Raw genomic sequence first — 6,041 nt, 5'->3', positions numbered from 1 at the left:
TACCCATGACTTTCCCTCCAGTCAAGAATTTTCTCAACCATTGCAAGTGTCTCTTGTCATCACTTCCCAAGAAATTCAATTCCTGGGGGACCAAATTCTGGCTCTCCCAGGAAGCATTTGTCAAGGTCTCAGGTACCATCAGGTAGCCCACGTTATGTTGGAATATTTACTAAGTGGAAGAGTGAGTGTTCTTATCCCCATTTTATAGCTAACGAAACTGAGGTTTGGAGAGATAAAGCACACACAGTTATCTCTACACTCTTTTTTTTAATTATTTTTTATATTTTGCGGTACGCAGGCCTCTCACTGTTGTGGCCTCTCCCATTGCGGAACACAGGCTCTGGACGTGCAGGCTCAGCGGCCGTGGCTCACGGGCCCAGCCGCTCCGCGGCATGTGGGATCTTCCCAGACCGGGGCACGAACCCGTGTCCCCTGCATCGGCAGGTGGACTCTCAAGCACTGCGCCACCAGGGAAGCCCTCTACACTCTTTTGACACCTCATTTCTCCCCAGTATTCCCCAGAATTTGGGAAGCTACATGGTCTGGCTGTTAGGATTCTATGACTCTGATTCTATGACATGTCAGAGAGGATGCTAAGGTTTAGGGAAACATGGAGATTTCAGGGTTCTAAAATTCCACAGTTCTAAGCCTTAGCGCTCCAATAAACCAGGTTCCTGATGTGTGCTAGCTAGTCCAAGCCTGGAGAGGCAGGCACCACCCACGAGCCCTTTTCCACCCGGTCTCCTGGGTCCCACCTCACAGACCAGCCAAAGGATGCGATCTGGGCACCCCCCGATAGCCAGGAGAGGATGGGAAGGAACGGGATAGTCGGGAGCCTTACACCCTAGGGCAATGTTCTGGGGCAGAGGCCGGAGTTGAGAGAAGGCGGAGAGTTCCAGGTCCCGCCGCAGAGCAGACCTCCTGCTTGGCAGACAGCCCAAGTGAGCTACAGTGGGGGACCCCGGGAGCCATGGGGTGCACGCGTGATGCCATCCTGGATGCGCTGGAGAACCTGACTGCAGAGGAGTTCAAGAAGTTCAAGACGAAGCTGCTTTCAGTGCCGCCGCATGAAGGCTACGGACGCATCCCGCGGGGGACGCTGCTACCCACGGATGCTGTGGACCTCACCGACAAGCTCGTCAGCCACTATCTGGAGGCGTACGGTGCCAACCTCACGGCGCTCGTGCTTCGTGACCTGGGCATGCAGGAGACCTGGGGCAAGGGGGAGCTCACCTCCTCCACCCTCCGCGCAGAGGTGCAGACCAGTATGCCCTCATCTGTACCCTCCTTCCAACCCGAACATTTGCCTCTCCCCGCGCTTTCGCTTCCTGTTCCTCCTACCCTTTAATAAAAGCTTCTCCTGCTGGGGAGGCTTGGTACTGACCTTGGCTTCCGGACCAGGAGATCCCTGACCCCAGAAAGACTTGGAGACACCACTTAACATTTTCTTACAGGCCCTGGAACCGTGCCAACCGAGATGAAGGCCCCTCGCCAGACAGCACCGAGTAAAGGCTTCAACACCCAACCTCACCTACCTGGGCACCTCACCAGCCCCGCCCCACTGCACCCCTGCACAGCCTAAATCTGTTGTCCCAAGGCCAAGAGCACCCAGAGAGCGCAAAGCTAGGCCAACCCTCCCCACCCACCTACTCACACACCTCCAGGGCCCGAGCCTGGTTGGGAGGAGAAAGGGAGACAAAGTTAAACCCATCCCACTATATGTAGAGTCCCGGTGGCATGCCCACCTTGAGCCCCACCGCTTAGGGTTGCATTCAGGGCAATTTCTGAAGAAAGCCTAGTGTTCAAGAGGGACAGGCTCCAGCACCCACCCTGGTCCCAGCTCATCCCCTCTCCTCCCTCCCGCCCCAGCACTGCACTTTGTGGAGCAGCATCGGGCGGCCCTCATTGCGCGGGTCACAGACGTGGATGGGGTGCTGGACGCCCTGTACGGGAAGGTCCTGACAGAGAAGCAGTACCAGGCAGTGCGGGTGGAGCGCACCAATCCTACCAAGATGAGGAAGCTCTCAGCTTTGCTCAGCCTGGAACCCGACCTGCAAGGATCTGCTCCTCCAGGCCCTGAGGGACACCCAGCCCCACCTGGTGGTCGACCTGGAGCAGAGCTGAGGCATCTTCCCCAGCAGCGGTCCCACAGACGACCCCTGGCTGTTCCAGCCATCTTACCTGGAGTCTCTGATTTTTTTTATACACGATATATGAAAAACCAGCTTGTACTTGGTGTGTTTCCTACTTCCAGCCTGGAAGCACATGCGGAGCTGAGCTACACATCCAAGCCCCACAGAGGCTCAGGTGAAGCTCTAGTTTCCGCCTGTTCCTGGGGCAGCAGGCTCCCCAGACACTTCATCCTTCCTGCCTCAGTCACCATGGAATAGTCCCTCACCATTTTGTGGCTCCTTCAATGCCACCCCAGAGGGTCTGCCCTTGAGACCTGTGAATACAAGTTAGCCTTGTGGCCACGGTCTAAAAGTTAAAATAGAGGTATGTACAAAGGGCCTGGAACTGTGGGGGGCCATATTTGACAGATGCATTTAGAAACAGACTCGTCTACCAAGCTTCTCAATCTCTCACTTTTTCATAGGAAAAAAAATTTGCAAAATGAGAGTAATTTTCAGGGGAAGTGACAAGAGTATCATCTAAACAGGACAGAAGAGCACAAGCCACCGAGTGTCCCTAGGGCTCCTTCTGGCACGGACACCAGCAGGTGTCACTCCTCCTTCTGCTCCCTCCCACCTAGTACAAGAGGGGTTATAGGTCACACTTTGCCCAGAAAACATGCCAACCACAAAAGTAGAACTTTAGGAAATGAGTTCTAGTAGCTGTTCCTTCTCTTGATGGAATTGTGCCAACAAAAGAAAATACGGATATTTATTTCCAGAAAACAGCACTTAAGGGGCCTTTCCAGAGGCTGTTAGGGAACCAGGATCCTAGGACCACTTCCTGAGTACATTTTGCACCCAAATTCTTTCTGGCTTAGAAGGGGTGGACGCAAAGCAACAGGCAGGCCCCAAGGAGGCCAGTTATCCTATCCTTAGGAGTCAGATCATCAGACTCAGGGATCCAGGTATGAGGGTGCAAGGTTGTACCATTCACAATGATACACCAGTGCAGAATGAACAAACCTGTATGAAGGCTTCACCTGGAATACCCTCCCTAAACACAAGAATTAGCAAATGTAGTTTTTATTCCCCGCCTCCCTCCACACACACACACACACACACACACACACACACGCACACACACACACACACACACACACACAGTCTGTGTAACATTTCCCTATTCTGATGACCAGATCACCAGAGCAACAGGAGAGAACAAGTAATTTGCTGTAGGAGGAAGCTACCAAGAAGCTAAGCTAATGACCACTGTCAAGGCTACACAGTCACATGGGACTGCTCCTAATGCCATTTAGGACTCCAGGAGGAAAGCTGAGCTTCCCCCAAATCGGGATCCAGCCCCAATACTGAGGATCCCCTGGGCTTATCTTCTTTAGTCAACCACTCCATAAAATAAATGCTGATGTTCCCCATTTCACCCTCAGCCCTTTTCTACCAAGTCTTCTTAAATCTTATAAACCAAGCCTTATTCAATCCCTGAGATGTGTTTGTTCACTTACGTTCTGCAAGGACCTTACCATTTCCCAAACTGAAGTTGTCTTCCTTTTACTACCCCTGTATCTCGACATATGGCAACAGCAGCAGCCTAACCAGAAAATAAGAAATCCTAGCCTGTTCCATAAAGCCCAGATTTAGTCAGTCTTCCAGCTTATATCCAAACACCTTCCTTTTCAACTTCACTACCCCCATCTGGCTTATGCCTTCATGTCTTACCCACAACAGGCTTCCTGATCTCCCTGCTTCTAGTCAACCACCTTCAAGGTCCTGAGTGATCAAAACTGATGATGGAAATGGACTCCCTTCTAACACTAGGACACCTAAGCCCCTCTTCCAGCCTGATCCTGAATGATCCATCCAACCTCTCCTACCTTCCTTTTCACCTACCCCTGGATCCCAACACTACTTACACCCCATGCCCTAGCACACATTGGTCCCTTAACTCTGGACACCTTGAAACCCATCTGTCCTAGCATGCCCACAGGTGGCCTTCCTCTGGTCTCCAGTGGCATTTTCACCTACTGTCCCTGTGGGAGAGCAAACCATATTGTCATGTCTATTTTCACACAAGACCCTCCCATTAGAGTAAGCCCCATAAAAAGACATATTTTCAACCTCTGTACAGTGCCTTGCATGTGAAAAATAATAAACAGCAGTTCCTGTGTATGTCTAGTGTCTGACAGAGGATTTCTTCAAAAACTTCACAGGAACCCAGTGCTTCTCATGAGATGGAGCCATAACTAACACTTCCCTGCACAGCAGATGCTCAAACAGAGCAGCTACAAAAACCAGGGCAGGCCTGAGGCAAAAGGTATGGTTCGAAGAAACAGCTCCACTAAGTTGAAAGACTTCTTGGGGGCTTTATTTTTCCTTTTTATTGGAGGGGGAGGAAGGGCGAGGCTCAGAGTTCTACCAGCCACAGCATACTGGTTAAGGACACAACTTCTGCAGCCAAAGGATAGATTCAAATCCCTGCTCCACTTCACTCACGAGTTATGAGACTTAAGGACAGTTTGTACCTAAGCATCCCCATCTATAAAGTACGGACAACAGGACACAGCTCATCACCTAACAGCAGATGCCCACAGTGAGCACACATTAGTGTCAACAGTGATCTCCAGGATGTTTTTGTTTGTTTGTTTGTTTGTTTGTTTTTTGCAGTACACGGGCCTCTCACTGTTGTGGCCTCTCCCGTTGCGGAGCACAGGCTCTGGACGCGCAGGCTCAGCGGCCATGGCTCACGGGCCCAGCCGCTCCGCGGCATGTGGGATCTTCCCAGACCGGGGCACGAACCCGTGTCCCCTGCATCGGCAGGCGGACTCTCAACCACTGCGCCACCAGGGAAGCCCTCCAGGATGTTTTTGTTCCTAGCTGCTCAGTGGCCTAGGCTCCTCAGTGGCCCTCAATCTGAAACAATCACCATTTTCTGCCCAAACCTCTAAGCATCACAAGACTGAAAAAAGAACAAGCAGATCAATACCCAATGTTCACTGGGCCTGTGCTAATTAGAACAAAAACCCATATGCAAGACCCAGCCTTCTGTGAGTGACCTTTTTCTTAGCTCCTGGCTCAAATCGTCTACACAGAAAGCTTTATACCAAATCACTTACCCCTTCACAGAGAAGGTGGGGGGAATGAGCAGAAGAGGAGTCTCTGCAGAACTTCAGAGCATGGCTCTAAAAGTGTGCTGCTGAAACAGCAACATCACCAGAGAGCTTGTACCCCACCAAGACCTACACATGGAATTAGAACCCACCTGCTAACCATACTTCCACGTGATTCAGGTACGTATTCAACTTAGACACACAACGCTACAGGGAGGATCTGGCTCTGCCACCTCAGTTAGACTGCGACAGGTTTGCAGAAGCCTTCTTACATGGGGATTTGCCTTGCTTTTCACTCAGGGAAAGAGTACACAGGATGGGCCTGCTTCCCCTCAAATTCTGGGAAAAAATAAAATAAAACAAACAAACAAATGAAAAACAGCCATCAGGCTAGATCTAACAGACAGGTTCTTACCATGAGCAGGCTGCAGTGAGGCCCTAAGGATCCTGCAGAAACAGCTACAGAAAATCAGCGCAGTTGTGCAACACTGCCACCCTGAGGTGCATGTGCAAGACGCCACCTAGAAAGCCTGGCTCCCGCTCCCTTCAGTTTCTTCTTCCCATACCCACCCCACCCCACCCTCCTTGACATTCTCTACCTGCAATTGCCTAAGCTTGGTTCCCCGCTACACGCAAGGAACCCCCAATCTTCGACCCTGTAGGCCAAGCTCCCTTCCTGTCTCCAGTCCCCAAACTGGTGGCTCTCAATCATCCTTCCTGTTAAAGGAGCCCTTCTTGCTAGCACTATAACCCCAAGGTTTAAGGCTAAAGCCACAATCCAAGGAGCTGAGAGAGCACAATCCAT

General features: G+C 51.4%; 1 pseudogene; it reads left to right on the top strand.

The window, feature by feature from the left end:
• Positions 1-410: 410 nt before the first annotated feature.
• On the top strand, positions 411-3,049 carry LOC113630797 (apoptosis-associated speck-like protein containing a CARD; annotated as a pseudogene).
• Positions 3,050-6,041: the final 2,992 nt, after the last annotated feature.

This window comes from Aethalodelphis obliquidens, unplaced genomic scaffold (assembly GCF_003676395.1).
Source record: "Aethalodelphis obliquidens isolate GAN/ISIS:26980383/991018 unplaced genomic scaffold, ASM367639v1 scaffold30, whole genome shotgun sequence".
NCBI classification, from domain to species: Eukaryota; Metazoa; Chordata; class Mammalia; order Artiodactyla; family Delphinidae; genus Aethalodelphis; species Aethalodelphis obliquidens.
Note: the sequence above shows the minus strand (reverse complement) of the source record. Positions and strands in the feature narration are given on the sequence as shown.